The sequence below is a fragment of the Drosophila bipectinata genome, chromosome 4 (assembly GCF_030179905.1).
Source record: "Drosophila bipectinata strain 14024-0381.07 chromosome 4, DbipHiC1v2, whole genome shotgun sequence".
Classification (NCBI taxonomy): Eukaryota; Metazoa; Arthropoda; class Insecta; order Diptera; family Drosophilidae; genus Drosophila; species Drosophila bipectinata.
The window spans coordinates 10,496,321-10,520,094 of NC_091740.1; the positions used below are offsets into that span (position 1 = coordinate 10,496,321).

General features: G+C 38.2%; 1 protein-coding gene across 4 annotated transcripts in view; it reads right to left on the reverse strand.

Moving 5' to 3' along the window:
* Positions 1–23,774, reverse strand: part of Cadps (calcium-dependent secretion activator 1) — a 404,419-nt gene that overhangs the window by 314,387 nt on the left and 66,258 nt on the right. Inside the window, exon 1 of one of the 4 annotated variants that reach the window (XM_070282297.1) lies at positions 16,262–16,991. The exons of the other annotated variants lie outside the window; for them this stretch is intronic. The gene's annotated coding sequence lies outside the window, so the exon portion shown is untranslated. Of the gene's footprint in view, positions 1–16,261; positions 16,992–23,774 lie in introns of those variants that run through there. 4 annotated transcript variants of the gene reach the window in all.

Genomic DNA, 23,774 nt, shown 5'->3' on the forward strand with positions numbered 1-23,774 from the left:
TAGTTTCGTATTCGATAGCTCCAAAACAAATCGTTTGCAAGACTGTAATGGTATTTCTTGAGAAACGATTATATATCATAAAAACTCCCTAATTAAGATTTTTAGCCACACCGAAATGAATAATAAAAATGATTTGAATATGGCATTTTTTGGTTCGTTTTTAATATTAAAATTACCCAGTAAAAGATATCGTAAGACTCGGGGTAGCATATTTTACAGCTCACCCTTTGGGTGAGGACGACCACATTGGTGACGAACTGCTGTGAGTTTTTACACATTTAATTTATATTTTTCTTTTCTTTTTTTTAACCTTCTTAATGATATTTCTTTTATGGACAGTAGTAGGAGTTGAATCTGAACCATCCCCGTACAACAATGTGACACTTTACGCCATTTTCCAAACTTTAATTCCGTTGTAGAGATAACACCTGGAGTTTATTGTCGCGTCCTATTACTTCTTTATGCCCTTAATTGGAGTAAAAATATTTAGCATAGAAAATAAAACTTAAATAAGAAAAAATGGCTTTAGTCGAGTTTTCCGATTATATTATACCCGATACTAATCTCTTCCGACCACAATTTAACTAACCTTTATAGTTTAGACTTTAAAAGTGGGGATTCTCAGCAACAAAGTTGTGTAGCATACTATTGCACTTGGGCAAAACAACAGCAACAAACCTACGGCCATACTACCGATTAGTAGGCAAGCAGACTAAAAAGTCTATAACACCTCTAAAAATTATCCGATTTGGCTGCGGAGATTTGCAATAGCACTAAGGTCCAATTGCAATTGCACTAAAAACCCAAATTTTTGGCATAAATGATATTATTTTTTTCTGAAATAATTTAATTTTTCCTATTATACCCTTGCAGATGGTATTATAATTTTGTCCAAAAGTGTGCAACGCAGTGAAGGAGATATCTCCGACCCTATAAAGTATCAAAGATTATAAAGTACATAGATGGGACATCAGGGCCCAAAACGGTCAACTTTTTGCGTCGAGCTTGTTGGTGAGGGGGGAACGCACATGCATACGATTCTATTTTTAGAACTCTTTCCATGTATCCGTCAACAAAAATGTGAACCTATGTGTGTATGTGTGACTGCTCGCACGACGAAGTAAAAATGTTTTGGCTTCCAAATTTCAATTTCAATTTCTCGTTTCTGTTTTCGATGCGCCGATGTGGTAGTTGGTAGAACAAATAGTATTTTTAATCGACGCAGAGCGATACAGGATGGTAGCGTAATGCATAGAGTAGTTACTCTTTGTGTTTTATTTTTCTGTGTTCAAATCCTCGTAAAGATTTTGAACTTTTTCTTTTAAAATTATTTTTTTTTTATTTTTCTTTAATTGTAATATTTTTCTTTAATTTTACAATTGTAAAATTGTTTTATTCTTCCTTATGTCCCGCTAATAAAATGCTAATAAAATTTCAAGGGAGTCCTTCCGGTATTTTGTCATCCGACACGTCCGTCACTTATTTTTACAACAATTGTAATAGAACGCATTAAAAAAAAAAAAAATAAAAAAATTAAAATTAAATATAAAAATAATCATAAAACTAAAACTTTATCAAAGTTGAAACAACCGCCCGCTAATGAAATCGAACCCAGGACCTCATGAATAGGGACCACGCACTATCCATCTAGGCTACCCTCGAAGTTGATTTTATGATACTTAAAATTGGTGTTAGAGGAGGCGCTAGAATCCATACCAAAAACAGAGCTGACGAGTAAGGATAGTAAAAGATATTTCTGATCTCTTTACTCTTACATTGGTTCGGTTACAACGTTTCAAACTTTCATCGTTCCAAAGATGTTACGATCTAAAAATAGAATTCTCTCTCTCCCTATCTCATCTGCCAGCCGTTTGTCGTGGAACCCGCTCTCAAATGTTTTCATTATTACAGCGGGTTCCACGACGGAAAAAATGAAAACATTTGAGAGCGGGTTCCACGACGCGGCCTGCCAAAGTGCCGTAGAACCCGCACTTATAGACATTTTTACAGCGGGTTCCACTACGAACTGAGACGATGTTAAGGTTATGTTACAATTTTGTATTTTTTTTTATTGGATTATAAATTTAGGAAAAATACATTAAAATAATAAAAATATAATATAAAAATGGACTTCCCGAGCCTGGTTTGAACTTGTTTTACTTTGCACACCAGCCAAGCACTCTACCACTCGGCTATTCCTCATTCTTTGTCGCGCGAAAAATTTCTCAAACTTAACTTGTCGCGCAATGGAACCCGCTCGTTCCAGCGGGTTCCACTGCTGGAACCCGCCATAGAAAATTTTTCTTTGTATGAGATGTCCCATCTATGTAGTGTATAATCTTTGAAAGTATATATATTATATATCTTATATATATATCCTATAGCTGCCATATAACTGATTGATCGGAAATGGTATAACTTTGGTGCTTTTAGAGTTAGAGACTTCAAATTTGACATGAGAGCTATTTTTGGCAACACATTACATTACATGCCAAATTTCATAACGATCGGTAGACTATATCTTACAGCTGCCATATAACTGAACGATCGGAAATGGTTTTTGGTAAAAATACCAACTTTGGTATTTTTGGAGACAGAAGTTTGGGACTTGTTTTAAATTTTGTATTATTATAAATTGGGTTATATTATCATATTCTCATAAGGATCAGCCAACTACATCCGATGTTTGCGATTTATATCCGGTTTTAACTGCAAGGGTTATAGCCGACTATATGTTATAGCTGCCATATAACTGAACGATCGGAAATGACCCAACTTTTGTGTTTTTGAAGATAGAAAGCTGGAACTTAGTACAGATTATATTTTTGGTCAGTTAATACGACCTACCAAATTTCATAACGATCGGTGGACTATACCTTACAGCTGCCATATAACTGAACGATCGGAAATGGTTTTTGGTAAAAATACCAACTTTGGTATTTTTGAAGATAGATATTTGGGACTTGTTTTAAATTTTGTATTATTATAAATTGGGTTATATTATCATATTCTCATAAGGATCGTCCAACTACATCCGATGATTGCGATATATATCCGGTTTTAACTGCAAGGGTATATTCGGCTCCGCCTGAAGTTAGTTTTCCTTTCTTGCTTTTATAATAACAAATATAATGCAGATAAAATTGGATAATTCGAAAATAGACTAATTCATGGTACGAATGCATTAACATAGGGCGAGGAAGTGTGTCTGAGAGGACGTCTAGACTAAGACATTGCGCCGCGTAAGAGTCGGCTTGCGACAACATAGGCGATAAGATCCAATTATAAATATATAAACTTATTTTAGACGATAAATAACACGACAATTATATTATATACCGATGACACCCATAACAAGGACATATAAACTATGCTACATAGCTCGCTGATCTATTTCGGGATAGTTCCTTATAAATGATAAGCACTGCGCTCGCAGCGCTCAGGAAGCGACGCAGTGCCTGTGACTACAGATCTGCTCTGTACACTTAAGTTCTTTTTCCTTGACAACCTTTCAGCAAGCCGTTCATCCATTGCATCTTGTGAGTTTACTAGTCGCAATCGCGCATCAGCTCCCCATTATTGCGGCGGCCACCTTCAACAGCGCCTCCAAGCAACCGCGGCTTATGGATTCATAAAAACCCAAGAGTTTGATAAATCTTCCTCACGCAAAGCACCTACAATAAGCTAATCAACTCTCTGGCGTCGGTAAAACTGGAGTATCCACTAGCGTTGAGTTGGCGGGATTTTCCCAAGCTTTCTAGACCAAAACTGGGCTCAAAGTCATTCATGTAGGCTACGATCGTATTTTGACCACGCAAAGCTGCAGCTTAAATGCATATCTCGAGGTAACGACCAGCAAGCAGATTTTTTAGACTATAGGAAATCATGGAGACAAGATGGCTGCAGATATGGTGTACTGGTTGGTACTTTGCTTTTTTGATGGTTCGCTCATGAGGGCGACAACCAATGTCTTCTCGCGCATGGTTGCTGGTTATCTGGATTAGCCTGAGTCTGAAATTTTTTCAATTTGGCTTCAGCGCTCTTGTCTGATAAGTTTTTCCGAGATTTTGCACGGAACTCGCATCGTCGCTTAAACTTTTGAGAAGCGTGGGCTTTGAATCCGCCGGGATATCAGCGTCGATCGTGTCATGACCTCAGGCCTCATGACCAGGTCTAGAGTCTCGATGGTTTCAGCGTTCGGAATGGTTTTCATCTTGACGTAGGAAGTGTTGTCCAAGCACTTGACGACAATGGCGTTTTTTTGGGCTTGGGCTACGTGGGCACTTCTTAGAGCGTTCTGCGCACGAACCGTTTTTTGGAAAGCGACTTTGGATCGCTTGACATTTACTGACTTGCCAAGATGACCAGGGTTGCGCTTCACTACGTCGCCTGCCATGATATAAAGAATGTCGGCTGCATGAAGTTCTCGACACTTTGCTTAATCTCTTCTTCACTATGCTGATCGCAAATCCGGGTCTTAATTTCTGGTGAAAACGTTTTCCAAGCGGAAAGCCTACCAATAGGTCTCGGGCAGTTGTGTTTTTTATGGCAGTTTGTGAAACTGAATCGATAGTTTCGTATTCGATAGCTCCAAAACAAATCGTTTGCAAGACTGTAATGGTATTTCTTGAGAAACGATTATATATCATAAAAACTCCCTAATTAAGATTTTTAGCCACACCGAAATGAATAATAAAAATGATTTGAATATGGCATTTTTTGGTTCGTTTTTAATATTAAAATTACCCAGTAAAAGATATCGTAAGACTCGGGGTAGCATATTTTACAGCTCACCCTTTGGGTGAGGACGACCACATTGGTGACGAACTGCTGTGAGTTTTTACACATTTAATTTATATTTTTCTTTTCTTTTTTTTAACCTTCTTAATGATATTTCTTTTATGGACAGTAGTAGGAGTTGAATCTGAACCATCCCCGTACAACAATGTGACACTTTACGCCATTTTCCAAACTTTAATTCCGTTGTAGAGATAACACCTGGAGTTTATTGTCGCGTCCTATTACTTCTTTATGCCCTTAATTGGAGTAAAAATATTTAGCATAGAAAATAAAACTTAAATAAGAAAAAATGGCTTTAGTCGAGTTTTCCGATTATATTATACCCGATACTAATCTCTTCCGACCACAATTTAACTAACCTTTATAGTTTAGACTTTAAAAGTGGGGATTCTCAGCAACAAAGTTGTGTAGCATACTATTGCACTTGGGCAAAACAACAGCAACAAACCTACGGCCATACTACCGATTAGTAGGCAAGCAGACTAAAAAGTCTATAACACCTCTAAAAATTATCCGATTTGGCTGCGGAGATTTGCAATAGCACTAAGGTCCAATTGCAATTGCACTAAAAACCCAAATTTTTGGCATAAATTATATTATTTTTTTCTGAAATAATTTAATTTTTCCTATTATACCCTTGCAGATGGTATTATAATTTTGTCCAAAAGTGTGCAACGCAGTGAAGGAGATATCTCCGACCCTATAAAGTATCAAAGATTATAAAGTACATAGATGGGACATCAGGGCCCAAAACGGTCAACTTTTTGCGTCGAGCTTGTTGGTGAGGGGGGAACGCACATGCATACGATTCTATTTTTAGAACTCTTTCCATGTATCCGTCAACAAAAATGTGAACCTATGTGTGTATGTGTGACTGCTCGCACGACGAAGTAAAAATGTTTTGGCTTCCAAATTTCAATTTCAATTTCTCGTTTCTGTTTTCGATGCGCCGATGTGGTAGTTGGTAGAACAAATAGTATTTTTAATCGACGCAGAGCGATACAGGATGGTAGCGTAATGCATAGAGTAGTTACTCTTTGTGTTTTATTTTTCTGTGTTCAAATCCTCGTAAAGATTTTGAACTTTTTCTTTTAAAATTATTTTTTTTTATTTTTCTTTAATTGTAATATTTTTCTTTAATTTTACAATTGTAAAATTGTTTTATTCTTCCTTATGTCCCGCTAATAAAATGCTAATAAAATTTCAAGGGAGTCCTTCCGGTATTTTGTCATCCGACACGTCCGTCACTTATTTTTACAACAATTGTAATAGAACGCATTAAAAAAAAAAAAATAAAAAAATTAAAATTAAATATAAAAGTAATCATAAAACTAAAACTTTATCAAAGTTGAAACAACCGCCCGCTAATGAAATCGAACCCAGGACCTCATGAATAGGGACCACGCACTATCCATCTAGGCTACCCTCGAAGTTGATTTTATGATACTTAAAATTGGTGTTAGAGGAGGCGCTAGAATCCATACCAAAAACAGAGCTGACGAGTAAGGATAGTAAAAGATATTTCTGATCTCTTTACTCTTACATTGGTTCGGTTACAACGTTTCAAACTTTCATCGTTCCAAAGATGTTACGATCTAAAAATAGAATTCTCTCTCTCCCTATCTCATCTGCCAGCCGTTTGTCGTGGAACCCGCTCTCAAATGTTTTCATTATTACAGCGGGTTCCACGACGGAAAAAATGAAAACATTTGAGAGCGGGTTCCACGACGCGGCCTGCCAAAGTGCCGTAGAACCCGCACTTATAGACATTTTTACAGCGGGTTCCACTACGAACTGAGACGATGTTAAGGTTATGTTACAATTTTGTATTTTTTTTTATTGGATTATAAATTTAGGAAAAATACATTAAAATAATAAAAATATAATATAAAAATGGACTTCCCGAGCCTGGTTTGAACTTGTTTTACTTTGCACACCAGCCAAGCACTCTACCACTCGGCTATTCCTCATTCTTTGTCGCGCGAAAAATTTCTCAAACTTAACTTGTCGCGCAATGGAACCCGCTCGTTCCAGCGGGTTCCACTGCTGGAACCCGCCATAGAAAATTTTTCTTTGTATGAGATGTCCCATCTATGTAGTGTATAATCTTTGAAAGTATATATATTATATATCTTATATATATATCCTATAGCTGCCATATAACTGATTGATCGGAAATGGTATAACTTTGGTGCTTTTAGAGTTAGAGACTTCAAATTTGACATGAGAGCTATTTTTGGCAACACATTACATTACATGCCAAATTTCATAACGATCGGTAGACTATATCTTACAGCTGCCATATAACTGAACGATCGGAAATGGTTTTTGGTAAAAATACCAACTTTGGTATTTTTGGAGACAGAAGTTTGGGACTTGTTTTAAATTTTGTATTATTATAAATTGGGTTATATTATCATATTCTCATAAGGATCAGCCAACTACATCCGATGTTTGCGATTTATATCCGGTTTTAACTGCAAGGGTTATAGCCGACTATATGTTATAGCTGCCATATAACTGAACGATCGGAAATGACCCAACTTTTGTGTTTTTGAAGATAGAAAGCTGGAACTTAGTACAGATTATATTTTTGGTCAGTTAATACGACCTACCAAATTTCATAACGATCGGTGGACTATACCTTACAGCTGCCATATAACTGAACGATCGGAAATGGTTTTTGGTAAAAATACCAACTTTGGTATTTTTGAAGATAGATATTTGGGACTTGTTTTAAATTTTGTATTATTATAAATTGGGTTATATTATCATATTCTCATAAGGATCGTCCAACTACATCCGATGATTGCGATATATATCCGGTTTTAACTGCAAGGGTATATTCGGCTCCGCCTGAAGTTAGTTTTCCTTTCTTGCTTTTATAATAACAAATATAATGCAGATAAAATTGGATAATTCGAAAATAGACTAATTCATGGTACGAATGCATTAACATAGGGCGAGGAAGTGTGTCTGAGAGGACGTCTAGACTAAGACATTGCGCCGCGTAAGAGTCGGCTTGCGACAACATAGGCGATAAGATCCAATTATAAATATATAAACTTATTTTAGACGATAAATAACACGACAATTATATTATATACCGATGACACCCATAACAAGGACATATAAACTATGCTACATAGCTCGCTGATCTATTTCGGGATAGTTCCTTATAAATGATAAGCACTGCGCTCGCAGCGCTCAGGAAGCGACGCAGTGCCTGTGACTACAGATCTGCTCTGTACACTTAAGTTCTTTTTCCTTGACAACCTTTCAGCAAGCCGTTCATCCATTGCATCTTGTGAGTTTACTAGTCGCAATCGCGCATCAGCTCCCCATTATTGCGGCGGCCACCTTCAACAGCGCCTCCAAGCAACCGCGGCTTATGGATTCATAAAAACCCAAGAGTTTGATAAATCTTCCTCACGCAAAGCACCTACAATAAGCTAATCAACTCTCTGGCGTCGGTAAAACTGGAGTATCCACTAGCGTTGAGTTGGCGGGATTTTCCCAAGCTTTCTAGACCAAAACTGGGCTCAAAGTCATTCATGTAGGCTACGATCGTATTTTGACCACGCAAAGCTGCAGCTTAAATGCATATCTCGAGGTAACGACCAGCAAGCAGATTTTTTAGACTATAGGAAATCATGGAGACAAGATGGCTGCAGATATGGTGTACTGGTTGGTACTTTGCTTTTTTGATGGTTCGCTCATGAGGGCGACAACCAATGTCTTCTCGCGCATGGTTGCTGGTTATCTGGATTAGCCTGAGTCTGAAATTTTTTCAATTTGGCTTCAGCGCTCTTGTCTGATAAGTTTTTCCGAGATTTTGCACGGAACTCGCATCGTCGCTTAAACTTTTGAGAAGCGTGGGCTTTGAATCCGCCGGGATATCAGCGTCGATCGTGTCATGACCTCAGGCCTCATGACCAGGTCTAGAGTCTCGATGGTTTCAGCGTTCGGAATGGTTTTCATCTTGACGTAGGAAGTGTTGTCCAAGCACTTGACGACAATGGCGTTTTTTTGGGCTTGGGCTACGTGGGCACTTCTTAGAGCGTTCTGCGCACGAACCGTTTTTTGGAAAGCGACTTTGGATCGCTTGACATTTACTGACTTGCCAAGATGACCAGGGTTGCGCTTCACTACGTCGCCTGCCATGATATAAAGAATGTCGGCTGCATGAAGTTCTCGACACTTTGCTTAATCTCTTCTTCACTATGCTGATCGCAAATCCGGGTCTTAATTTCTGGTGAAAACGTTTTCCAAGCGGAAAGCCTACCAATAGGTCTCGGGCAGTTGTGTTTTTTATGGCAGTTTGTGAAACTGAATCGATAGTTTCGTATTCGATAGCTCCAAAACAAATCGTTTGCAAGACTGTAATGGTATTTCTTGAGAAACGATTATATATCATAAAAACTCCCTAATTAAGATTTTTAGCCACACCGAAATGAATAATAAAAATGATTTGAATATGGCATTTTTTGGTTCGTTTTTAATATTAAAATTACCCAGTAAAAGATATCGTAAGACTCGGGGTAGCATATTTTACAGCTCACCCTTTGGGTGAGGACGACCACATTGGTGACGAACTGCTGTGAGTTTTTACACATTTAATTTATATTTTTCTTTTCTTTTTTTTAACCTTCTTAATGATATTTCTTTTATGGACAGTAGTAGGAGTTGAATCTGAACCATCCCCGTACAACAATGTGACACTTTACGCCATTTTCCAAACTTTAATTCCGTTGTAGAGATAACACCTGGAGTTTATTGTCGCGTCCTATTACTTCTTTATGCCCTTAATTGGAGTAAAAATATTTAGCATAGAAAATAAAACTTAAATAAGAAAAAATGGCTTTAGTCGAGTTTTCCGATTATATTATACCCGATACTAATCTCTTCCGACCACAATTTAACTAACCTTTATAGTTTAGACTTTAAAAGTGGGGATTCTCAGCAACAAAGTTGTGTAGCATACTATTGCACTTGGGCAAAACAACAGCAACAAACCTACGGCCATACTACCGATTAGTAGGCAAGCAGACTAAAAAGTCTATAACACCTCTAAAAATTATCCGATTTGGCTGCGGAGATTTGCAATAGCACTAAGGTCCAATTGCAATTGCACTAAAAACCCAAATTTTTGGCATAAATGATATTATTTTTTTCTGAAATAATTTAATTTTTCCTATTATACCCTTGCAGATGGTATTATAATTTTGTCCAAAAGTGTGCAACGCAGTGAAGGAGATATCTCCGACCCTATAAAGTATCAAAGATTATAAAGTACATAGATGGGACATCAGGGCCCAAAACGGTCAACTTTTTGCGTCGAGCTTGTTGGTGAGGGGGGAACGCACATGCATACGATTCTATTTTTAGAACTCTTTCCATGTATCCGTCAACAAAAATGTGAACCTATGTGTGTATGTGTGACTGCTCGCACGACGAAGTAAAAATGTTTTGGCTTCCAAATTTCAATTTCAATTTCTCGTTTCTGTTTTCGATGCGCCGATGTGGTAGTTGGTAGAACAAATAGTATTTTTAATCGACGCAGAGCGATACAGGATGGTAGCGTAATGCATAGAGTAGTTACTCTTTGTGTTTTATTTTTCTGTGTTCAAATCCTCGTAAAGATTTTGAACTTTTTCTTTTAAAATTATTTTTTTTTTATTTTTCTTTAATTGTAATATTTTTCTTTAATTTTACAATTGTAAAATTGTTTTATTCTTCCTTATGTCCCGCTAATAAAATGCTAATAAAATTTCAAGGGAGTCCTTCCGGTATTTTGTCATCCGACACGTCCGTCACTTATTTTTACAACAATTGTAATAGAACGCATTAAAAAAAAAAAAAATAAAAAAATTAAAATTAAATATAAAAATAATCATAAAACTAAAACTTTATCAAAGTTGAAACAACCGCCCGCTAATGAAATCGAACCCAGGACCTCATGAATAGGGACCACGCACTATCCATCTAGGCTACCCTCGAAGTTGATTTTATGATACTTAAAATTGGTGTTAGAGGAGGCGCTAGAATCCATACCAAAAACAGAGCTGACGAGTAAGGATAGTAAAAGATATTTCTGATCTCTTTACTCTTACATTGGTTCGGTTACAACGTTTCAAACTTCCATCGTTCCAAAGATGTTACGATCTAAAAATAGAATTCTCTCTCTCCCTATCTCATCTGCCAGCCGTTTGTCGTGGAACCCGCTCTCAAATGTTTTCATTATTACAGCGGGTTCCACGACGGAAAAAATGAAAACATTTGAGAGCGGGTTCCACGACGCGGCCTGCCAAAGTGCCGTAGAACCCGCACTTATAGACATTTTTACAGCGGGTTCCACTACGAACTGAGACGATGTTAAGGTTATGTTACAATTTTGTATTTTTTTTTATTGGATTATAAATTTAGGAAAAATACATTAAAATAATAAAAATATAATATAAAAATGGACTTCCCGAGCCTGGTTTGAACTTGTTTTACTTTGCACACCAGCCAAGCACTCTACCACTCGGCTATTCCTCATTCTTTGTCGCGCGAAACATTTCTCAAACTTAACTTGTCGCGCAATGGAACCCGCTCGTTCCAGCGGGTTCCACTGCTGGAACCCGCCATAGAAAATTTTTCTTTGTATGAGATGTCCCATCTATGTAGTGTATAATCTTTGAAAGTATATATATTATATATCTTATATATATATCCTATAGCTGCCATATAACTGATTGATCGGAAATGGTATAACTTTGGTGCTTTTAGAGTTAGAGACTTCAAATTTGACATGAGAGCTATTTTTGGCAACACATTACATTACATGCCAAATTTCATAACGATCGGTAGACTATATCTTACAGCTGCCATATAACTGAACGATCGGAAATGGTTTTTGGTAAAAATACCAACTTTGGTATTTTTGGAGACAGAAGTTTGGGACTTGTTTTAAATTTTGTATTATTATAAATTGGGTTATATTATCATATTCTCATAAGGATCGGCCAACTACATCCGATGTTTGCGATTTATATCCGGTTTTAACTGCAAGGGTTATAGCCGACTATATGTTATAGCTGCCATATAACTGAACGATCGGAAATGACCCAACTTTTGTGTTTTTGAAGATAGAAAGCTGGAACTTAGTACAGATTATATTTTTGGTCAGTTAATACGACCTACAAAATTTCATAACGATCGGTGGACTATATCTTACAGCTGCCATATAACTGAACGATCGGAAATGGTTTTTGGTAAAAATACCAACTTTGGTATTTTTGGAGACAGAAGTTTGGGACTTGTTTTAAATTTTGTATTATTATAAATTGGGTTATATTATCATATTCTCATAAGGATCGGCCAACTACATCCGATGTTTGCGATTTATATCCGGTTTTAACTGCAAGGGTTATAGCCGACTATATGTTATAGCTGCCATATAACTGAACGATCGGAAATGACCCAACTTTTGTGTTTTTGAAGATAGAAAGCTGGAACTTAGTACAGATTATATTTTTGGTCAGTTAATACGACCTACAAAATTTCATAACGATCGGTGGACTATATCTTACAGCTGCCATATAACTGAACGATCGGAAATGGTTTTTGGAAAAAATACCAACTTTGGTATTTTTGGAGACAGAAGTTTGGGACTTGTTTTAAATTTTGTATTATTATAAATTGAGTTATATTATCATATTCTGATAAGGATCCGCCAACTACATCCGATGTTTGCGATTTATATCCGGTTTTAACTGCAAGGGTTATAGCCGACTATATGTTATAGCTGCCATATAACTGAACGATCGGAAATGACCCAACATTCGTGTTTTTGAAGATAGAAAGCTGGAACTTGGTACAGATTATATTTTTCTTATTTTTCAATTAATCCGACCTACGAAATTTCATTAGGATCGGCCGACTATATCCTATACCTGCCATATAACTGAACGATCGGAAATGGTATTTGGTAGAAATATCAACTTTCGTATTTTTGAAGATAGAAGCTTGGGACTTTTTTTTTTAGATTTTTTATTGTAATTAATTGGATTTATTATGATGTAATTATAAGGATCGGCCAACTATATCCGATGTTTGCGATATATATCCGGTTTTAACTGCAAGGGTATATCAACTTCGGCTTCGCCCGAAGTTAGCTTTGCTTTCTTGTTTTTTTGGTATATTTAATACTGAAATGATATAAAAAAAATTTTGGGTTGTTTTTTTTCGGAATACTCTTAGTTTCTACTAGAAACTTACCCTTAGTTTCTTGTTTCTACGGATCAAAAGATATATAGATTCAATCTTTATTTTCAATTTTTAAAATAAAAGTTATCGAATAATTTTTATTTTCCAATTTATATAATAAAAATTGAAAATAAAAGTTATTGCGTAATTTTTATATAAAAATTGATACTTAATAATTATTACTAATTTTTTATTATTACAATTAATTTTAATTATTACAAATAAATTTTTTCCATAAAAATTGGAAAAAAAATTTATCGTTTTTGAATTTGCCATAAAAATTTAACTTATGACAATTTTTTTGGAGACTGTTTTGGGTTTCAATTTTTTTAAACTCATAATCATTATTTACGGTCCCTGGTTTCTAGGCTCTTTTCTCTTGATAATTTAAAAACATTTTTGTGTTGCAAACGTGTTTTTCTAGGCCAGGGGTGCCCAGCCCCATTGTTCTGGTTGCTCCTTTGTTGTTAGAATTGATCTTTCATAGGGAAATGACATGTCATATTCGTGTGTTGCTCCCAGCATAGGCAAGGCCCAAATACAAAAACAACTTTTTATGTTTTCCCTATTCTTCTCAATCGTGCTACTTTTCACTGCAAGAAATTTACTTTTTTTTCGGGAAAAATGGTCGACTTGAAGCGACCACAAAATTCGAAATTCGACGAAAATAGTTTAAGCATATATGGGGCCGTCCATATATTGCGTGACGCGAATTTCAGACTTTTACCCTCTCTCTTCAGATATATATTAACTATAGAAATTGTTTGGAAAAAGTTTTTCATAAAACCGTCCAGTACTTGCGCTACAGAATTTCGCAACTTTTGGGGCCGGGAGAAGGCGTGACAAAATTTTAAAACAAACTTGAACTGCGTGGGTATAACAAAAATAACAAAAATATAACAAAAATACATAGTAAATTACAGTTTTATTGAAAAAAAAAAACGAAAACACAGATATGAAAAAGATGATTGCATTATCTGGTTCAATATTCCGTAAATTATGAAATTTGGCCAGCTTAAGGAAGCCGTTCTTTAAGGTGGACAGATCACCTTTTTGTACTTTAGTGTTTAGAAATGTATAATAGGTGGCGTTAGCAAAACTAGGTGTCACCGGTTAAGCTAAGATACGACTACCCTAATTAGAGCATTATTCATGGAAGATTAGAGGGTGGTTCTAAAATATAGATACTTTTGATCGGGGTCATTTCCGCTGGAGCTGCATTTAAAAGCTCTTCTGCGTGCCGGTTGGGTCTCTTTGTCGTGAGCGCAGTCGTATTTAACAGTCGAGTCTACGCCAACTCAAAATCGGGCTTAACCTCGTTTATTTAGAAAAGCTAAAAAAAAATAAGTGGAATTAAAGTTAGTGGCTTTCAATAAAGTGCCACCAAAAATTTTTTTATTAGGGCGAAAAATGTTCCCAATGTTAAAGAACTAAAAATCAAAGAATAATAGATCGACAGTGAATCGTCGTAGTTTAACCCACTCTTCCCGCCAAAAGTCTCCACCAGCGAGCGATCCACACTGCTGGATACTTATTTGGACATCACCTGGTCGGCCAACCGGCCCATAACATCTATACTTTTGAGGAGCAGGAACAGCATACACTGCCGCTCGCTTGAATAGCCCACCCAAAACATTCATATTAAAGCTGCAAAAACTCACAATATAACAAGAAAGGAAAGCTTCGGGCGGAGCCGAAGTTGATATACCTTTGCAGTTAAAACTGGATATATATCGCAAACATCGGATATAGTTGGCCGATCCTTATGAGAATATAATAATAAAATCCAATTTATTATAATACAAAATCTAAAAAAGGCCCCAAACTTCTTTCTTCAAAAATACCAAAGTTGGTATTTCTACCAAATACCATTTCCGATCGTTCAGTTATATGGCAGGTATAGGATATAGTCGGCCGATCCCGGTCGTTCCGACTTATATACTGCGTGCAAACAGACAGACAGACGGACATGCTCATATCAAATCAGGTGGTGATCCTGATAAAGAACATATATACTTTATAGGGTCGGAGATTTCTCCTTCACTGCGTTGCACACTTTTGGACCAAATTATAATACCCTCAGCAAGGGTATAATTAAACAAGAAAGGAAAGCTAACTTCGGGCGGAGCCGAAGTTTATATACCCTTCCAGCTAAAACAGGATATATATCGCAAACATCGGATATAGTTGGCCGATCCTTATGAAATTTGATAGGTTGGATTTCTATCTTCAAAAACACAAAAGTTGTGTCATTTCCGATCGTTCAGTTATATGGCAGCTATAGTATATAGTCAGCCGGTCGTTATAAAATTTGGTAGGTTGGATTAACTGACCAAAAATAGAATTTGTACTAAATTCCATCTTTCTATCTTCAAGTAGAAACCCAACGAAAGTTGGGTCATTTCCGATCGTTCAGTTATATGGCAGCTATAGGATATAGTCGGCCGATCCTTATGAAATTTGGCATGTCGTATTATTTTGCCAAAAATAGCTCTCATGTCAAATTTGAACTCTCTAACTTCAAATATCCTACTGGGTAAAGAGTCGTACAAACTCTTAAGGGGTTATATACCTTTTTTATTTTCAAAAAATCGAAAATTTTTTTATTGATTGAGAACTTCTTGAGAACATTTTCCCAAATTTTCATAGAGATTGGAGCAGTAGAAAAAAAGTTACAGCGCTCCGCGCGCCTTGTCGCGGCCTTGAACTGAACTTTAAACGCGAATATCTCGAAATGGTGTTTCTTGAAAAATGACTTTGCGGTGACATGGATTGGCGGAAAACTACTGAACCGATTTACTTCAAATTTTTTTTTAAATGTTCGTAATGAAATTCTTTTGACTTTTCACGCACAAACTTTTTTTTCGCTGAAATTAGTTTTTTAGTGAAATTTCTAGAGACAAAAAAGTTCATTTTTAGCATAAATCGTTCCCGTATGCATAAAAACAAAAAAAAAAATTTGAAATCGATCGTTCAAGCACAAGGAAATACACTAAACTAATGAAATTTTTTTACTTTTATGGTTTAAGTTGACCTTTGACCTGGGGAACTGTCACCGCAAGGCTCTAAAAAAAAAAAAACCCCTAAAAGAGAAACAGCCACCCCTTAAAAACTATTTAATATTTTTCCACCAAATTTTGCACAAACATTGTTAATAAAGTGTACTATCAAAATATTAAAACATCCGTGTAATTAAATAATTGCTACATACCTAAAAAAAAATCCGAACTTTGCTCTTTTTCTTCGACAAAGAAGGTTTATAACCCCTTAAGGAAGTCCAGGGAAATTGTTGACCAGGCCGCATAGATGGCATTAATGAGATCATTCTTATTATCATATTGCTTTCCAGACTCATCGATTTTTCTTGCCAACCATCCCCAAACATTTTCGATTATATTTAAGTCGGGCGAATAAGGTGGCTAATTCAATGTTGACACGTTTTCTTTATCAAACCATGATTTTACGATCCTCGCCGTGTGTATTGGGGCATTGTCTTGCTGAAACTTCTATTCCAGGCTTCTTTCGTGATGCCTTTAACGGTGGTATTTTTTGTAATATTACGACGCTTTAAATGATCTGATTTAGAAATAACGCGTTTAACTGTGGCCAAGCTAGCCTTTACACCGGATTTTTCCCTAATTTTCATTAGAGTCATGCAGCAGAGTCATGGTAATTGGATGCATGCCTAAAAATAGCTCTCCTGTCCCCTGCGTAACTGTACTGGAGGTTCGTCCTTTCGTGTTTTTCCCATAGTTCTGGGGATTCTTCAAATAGTTGCTTATAACTTTGCGACTTTGTTTGGTTCTATTTGCTATTTCTTGTAAAGAAACGCCAACCTCCTTAAAAGCTTGGATTTTTCCTTTTTCTTCGTCGTTCAACGGTTTCGCACGACCCATTTTTCGTAGTTTCGAATAACTTTGATTTTATTTTATTAAACTTTATTCAAATAATAATAATTGTTTAATTTTCCCACTTTAAACCGATTGCGAAATGATAATACAAGCAAATGCGCTATTCAAGTCTTACTCTTATGCGCTCTCAGTAAAAAATTTATTTGTCTCCAGCTTTGAGTTTCTTGAAAATTAGAGGTGCTAGTTCTCTAAGCAGGAATTCGAGCACTTTGTGACTTTTGCGTAGAAACTTAGTGAACAAATGTGAACCTTCGATACGCGTGACATAAAGGTTAAGTTCAGTTCAGACATCTTTTTATATTGCCTGAAAAATTTTGTTTGTTGTATCGTTACGAATTGGCTTTATAAAATATATACATAAAAAAGGGTTTGGACCGATCCCATGATAAAATAGCCTCGGGAGATAGCTCAACGCCTGCATGTTCCATTGGTAAAGCTGAGATAGAAACGGCAACCGAATCATTGACAACGCTTTGTAATCACGATTTTCATAGGCGGTTCTTAGAATCCGCCTTTCAGAAAAGCAGACTCTGTGCAGTGTGCAAGTACTAATATGGGCCATCTGGGAGTAAAGCGTTAGAAACTCGGGAAACCCGTTCAAGATCTCGTATTCAACAGCAAGAGTAGAGCTGCTAGCGGCATTAGTGGTGAAAGTTCCGCTGAAATAGGTCAAAACCCCAGTACTTTGCTTACTACCAGCTCGTCGGAAGGTGATAGGGTCGCAAACGAAATGACGTTATCGGAAATAGAGAAACGACTCTCAGCCATTCTGTCCGAGAAACTAGAAAACCGCGAAGGAGCCTGTTTACAAAGATTATAAGATACACCGAATGATTCCTTGCCAATAACGCAGGCACGTTTCAGTTGAACGAAGGCGAAAGACAAAGAGGAGAAAGTGCAATGGTTATGGAAAATAGAGAATCACAGAATCTGGGAAATATTTCCTTAAACACTATCAGATCAGCACCGAAAATAGTGTCTCCAGTGTAATGAGTTAAAGCAAAGATAAGATAGCTCAAATCCTAAACGGTTGGAAAATATAATATTCCCCAACAGGGGTAACCGTAGACAATTTCATATACAGAGTTGAAGCGCTTACGCATCATACTTTGGAACGGAATTTCGGAATAATATGTCGAAATGCAAATGTCTTGTTTGAAAGAAATGTTTATGAATTTTACTGGAGGTTTTACAAGTCTATTGGGGTCGTGCCTCGGAATTAATTATGCGAAGCCCTACGAATGCAGTTTAGACAGGGAAGAGATGACGGCAACATTTAGGAATGAATACGAAACCAGAAGCAAAAACCCAATGAGAGTCTTAAGTGTTGACAGATCAGCTGGAACAACCGTGGAATACGTTTAAAAGATAAGTTTCTGAATTGGTTCCATGGTTTTCTAATGGTTTTTATAGTAGTGAATAATTCAAATAAAATACGGGACATAAAAATTAACCCCGATATGGCCTCTCCGATAGTAATGGTGACTAAGCACAAGGTTCGAATTTTTCTGGATTGTCGAAAGGTAAATAGTTTCTCCGGAAGAGATGCATACCCATTGCCGCAGATCAGTGGTATACTCAGTCTCTTGCCTAAAGCTGAAAGCTTAATCTAATCGAGTTTAGATTTAAAAGACGCATACTAGAAAATTCCCTTACATTCTGCATCTCGAGATAAGACGGCACTCACAGTTTCTGTCAGACCACTTTATCAATTCAGGTAATGCCTTTTGGACTGTGTAACGCTACCAGCACCATGTCAAGATTGATGGACAAGGTCATTCCGGCTAATCTCAAAAATTAAGTTTTCATATACCTAGATAACCTTTTAGTTGTTTCATCCCATTACGAGAGACATTTGGACGTGTTAAGTTGAATATGTCGTTTCACATAAGGCGAGCTGGTTTATGAAGAGTGTCTGATATTAAGGTCATCCAGATAAAATCTCAGCGATAAGTAGCTTTCCTGCTCCAAAGAACCTTCGCGATTTGAGAAGATTTATGGGTTTATGCGTTTGTATCGCAAGTTTATGCCCAATTCTGCTTCTCTGGCTTCACCTCTTACTGATTTGATGACGACTAAAAAGCTTTTCGTCTTAACCGAAGAGGCTCTTAAAGCTTTCAGCGAGTTATAACGCTATTTGTGCGAGGCTCCTGTGTTAAGTAGTCTCAACTTTTCTAAGCCTTTTGCGTGGCACGATGTAGACTTCCGGCTCTAGATCGTCGGCTTTGGGGGTGGTGGTCTTGCTGGGGCAGATTCTTTCTTATGGTGCAACATATTGATTAACTTAATAAAATTGAGCGTGCTGCGACAGAGATACAAATATGTTATCTCAGATCGAATTCAAAACCGGTATTTCTTTTGATAATTAATCTTTTGGAAAGAATTGAAAGTAGATTTTCAGAAATTTCTGTTGAAGCAACACTATTGTTAATGATACTTGATCCCTTGATACTCCACACCTTGATGGCCACCTGCTAATGAGTACGAGTGTCGTGGCATAAAAAAGTGCGATTTTTAATTCTAGGAACTTAAATAAATTTCTGTGTTTAAAAAAGTTAGAGTAATGTAGTTAGAGTATTGTTGTTGTTGGTATCATTTAAGTATAGAAAAGGCGTCAAAGTCCGAAAAACACGACAAAAATTCAAAAATTAAATTTTCTTGTGTAAAAATTGTATTCTTTTTGTTTTAATTAATTAAACATATATTTCTTTTAAAAGCTACAACATTTAACTATTCAAAAACGTCGAGAGAAAAAGTTTTTAAGAGAAAAAAAAAGTCCAGAAAAACCATTTTTTTTAAATAAATCAAGATTATGAGGGTTTTAGAAATATTTCAAACACGGTTTTGTAAACAATTCCTATTAGGTCTCTTCAAAAGTTCCTGCAATATTTTTGTTGTCGCACTGGGTTTAAGGGCTTTTTTGTGTAATTTTTTTAAGTGTAAATGTTGTTTTTTTTCTGGGTCTGGGTTTTTAACTGGGTCCTTTTTTTTATTTTATTCACCCTAAAATTTTAAAATATTTATTTAATTTAAAAAATTTTAATTTTAATTAAAAACAAAGTTTAAAGATACATTAAAAAAAAATATTGTTTTTTCAGTGTATTCTAGTCGAATTAGTTGGAGTTAATCGGTGGTGCTTGCGTGAAGCGAATTGGGCTTTTCATGGGCATTATGTGAGAGAAGCGGTGACTTAAGTTTCGTTGAGCACGTTCTGTGCTATGAATGTGGATGAACAAGTTGCATGTGTGACAGGGTGGGTTACGAGTGAGAGTGATAGCATTTTTGCGAGGCCCCGCAAGGTGGCACAGGAACAGTTCCTCCGGTCTCTGCGGAACAGATTCCAAGGGGGCAGAAGGTCCAATGCGGAATGCTTAGCCCAGCTTAGGGATCAGTTACATTCTCGGACACACGAGTATACGCATAATTTATTTAGGTTAATGGAGGATGAGTGGCGCACTTTCGTGGAAAAAAATAAGCACGATCCTTGGGGTCGTGTTTACAAAATTCTGCGGGAGTGTGAAAAGAATAGGGGCCCTAAAGGTTCGAGGCCAAGTGCTTACAACTTGGAAGGACTGTGTCGAATTCTTGTTGTCCGAATTCTTCCCTAGGGAGTATTGTGCCTGATGCAGAGGGTGAGGAGGGGCTGAGCCCCTCCTGGTGAGCGAGCTTGAGTGGGGGTTCACCAAGCCTCGCTCGGAAAAAGCTCATGGCATGGATGGGTTAACAGCGGAGATTTGTAAAAGTGTCTGAATGCAAAGTGAGTGAGTGAGGGGGTCTTTCCACGTGCGTGGAAAAGCACAAGGGTGTGTGCACTCTTTAAGTCACCTGATGCGGTCGGGAGCAATCCGCGATCCTTTCGGGGCATCAGCCTTGTTCCGCTTCTTGCAAATCCGAATCTGAAGCGGCTGCAGGAGAGTGTGGGGAGCCAGATGTCTGATAGGCAGTTTGGCTTTCGGGAGGGGAAAAGCGTGGAGGACGCTTAGAGGTATGTTAAGGACTCTGTGAGATCCAGCAACCCAAGTACATCCTCGGTGTGTTTGCGGACTTTAAGAGGCTTCAGCAACACGCAAGGCAGGTTTTGTTTGGAACAGTTCCTCTATACTTGAAGATACGGCGTAGAGCCGTAGGCTAAAAGCTTAAGATGGGGTTGTCATTGCTGGAGAACGAATGGCTGTATCGTGAAATATCGGAAGGGAACGTGGAAAGTTCGAGGCCCAGTGAATGGCAGGTTTTGTTGCGTGAGTGTGTCCTATCGGACTGAAAAGTTCGGTGGGGTGAAAGTGAGACTGGTCGGTTCACAGCAGACTGAATGCCATTGTCACTCGGGGCAGCATGTATTTTGTGAGTGCCGATGTGTTTAAATTTAAATATCATTAAGCAATAAAAAGTCGCGCAAAATGCTCGAAAAAAATACAACAAGCTAACTAGGAAAGCTAACTTCGGGCGGAGCCGAAGTTGATATACTCTTGCAGTTATAATCGGATATAAATCGTTATGAGAATTTTATTATAAAACTAATTTATTAGAATGCATAATTTAAAAAAAAGTCCCACGCTTTTATTTTCAAAAATACCACAGTTGGTTTTTTTATTAAATACAAAATATTATTTCCTATCGTTCAGTTATATGGCAGCTTTATGACACAGTTTGCCAATTGTTACCGCCGTCATAGAATTAAGTTTATATTTGAAAAATGAATAGCTAGCAGACAACAGCTAGACCGACAGGAGGCGACAAATTTTGGAAGTAACGAAAGTGAAGGCGTCGCGTCCCTAGCAGCCACTGGCTAGGTTGAGTTGAGCACGCCATTCTTGGGGAAAACCAGAACTCTTGCGAATAAAGGCAGAGGTAAGGCGTCGCGTCCCTAGCAGCCACAGGCTAGGTCGAGTAAGCACGCAACCAAGAAGAAGAAAAGCAGACGCCATATTGCAAGCACACCGGACGACGCGAAGCATGAACGTTGAAGTGTGCAGAATTTGCGGGAACAAAAACGAAACAGCGTCAGAAAAGTGGGTACAGTGCGACGTTTGCGGAAGGTGGTACCATTTCGAGTGTGCCGGCGTAGAGGACGACATTGAGAGCAAGGATTGGAGTTGCGATTACTGTCTTGCGGGTTGCAGCCACATAGCACGGTTCAGCGGTATGCAACGATCACCAGTACAGCCTCAAACACGTGAAGACGCAATGGATACCCCTGAACCGCACGGCAAAGCGCTAGCCGTCGATACGCTAATCGATACTGCCGGCAATGGAGAGAACATGAATGTTCGGGAAGGCAATCCGGACACGAACAAGAACCAACTCTTGTTAGATATGCTCGAGGAGAAAAGACAGTCTGAGGCAAAGTTCATAGAAGAAAAGTAAAAAAATTCTCATGCAGATGAACCCCGCTGACGTAGCGGTAGCTGGGATGTTTCGAGCCACAGATTCACCTACAAGTACTCAAATAGCGGCCCTGCAAGCTATACCCAAGGACCTTACAACATTCAGCGGGGATCCTGAGGACTGGCCGTTATTTATCAGCACATTTGAACACAGTACGACAACAGCGGGATATACGAATGTGGAAAACATGCTACGTCTGCAAAAGTCGCTTAAAGGGAAAGCTCGTGGCTTGGTTAGAGATAAACTCCTACTTCTTAACCTAGTCTCAGAAGTCATCAGCACTTTGAAGATGTTCTTCGGCAGACCAGAGCACATCCTAGAAAGAATGGTGGAAAAGGTGCGAAGACTGGCACCACCCAAAGACAGATTGGAGGCGTTAATAGAGTACGCGCTGGCAGTGCGGAACGTCCGTGCTACTATGGAGGCGTGCGATCTGAAGGCGCATCTCAACAATCCAATGCTGGTCAAGGAGCTGGTAGATAAGCTCCCCAACCAACACAAGCTAAACTGGGCAATGCAACCCCGCGACGATAGAGTGGCCGCAGTCAAGGCATTCAGTGATTGGCTGTATAAAATCGCAGAGGCAGCGTCATTAGTGGTGGCGCCATCCTTTTACAAAACTGGCGCAGTTAATTCGCACAATAGTCGCCGCCCGGACAAGAGAGAGGCAGATGATCCTGGACCAGCACGAGGACAAACACGATCGAACGCGATCCATACGGAAGCAGCTCAGCAGCAAGTTCAACAGAGGTGCGTAGCTTGCGGCGACCCGAGTCACAACCCAGCACAATGTCAGGTATTCTCGAACCTTGACGTGGAGCACAGGTGGCAGGTATTCAGAGCGGGTAAAGCCTGTTTCTGCTGCCTCAAGGTACACCGGAACAGATGGCGAACCGGGAACTGTAGAATTAATGGCTGTACAAGGAGACACCATGAGTTACTTCATACAGAATATGTTCCCAACGCAATCGGCCAAGACAGACCACAGAGTCACGTGAGTACGCACCGAGACGACAACCACGGATATCAGTTCTTTCGCATCATTCCAGTCAAGCTGCATTACGGCAGCAGGCAGACTGAGATCTACGCCTTTCTAGATGAAGGATCATCCGTGACCTTAGCAGATGCATTCGTATTCCAAAGATTGGAAATACAAGGCCAGGCAGCGCCAATGTGTTTGCAGTGGGCTGCACAGACGACTCGACTCGAGAGTGGATCCGTGAAAGCATCCGTACAAATCTCGGAAATGAACTGCGATAAGGTTTACTGACCGTCCAGACCGTTCAGAACCTAGCATTACCGAGACAGACAGTCAACATGAAGGAGCTATGCGAAAGATTCCAGCATTTGAAAGACTTGCCGCTACGGTCCTACTCTGCCCGGCCAACTTTGCTAATCGGAACCAATAACTGGAAGCTAGCAGTCCCT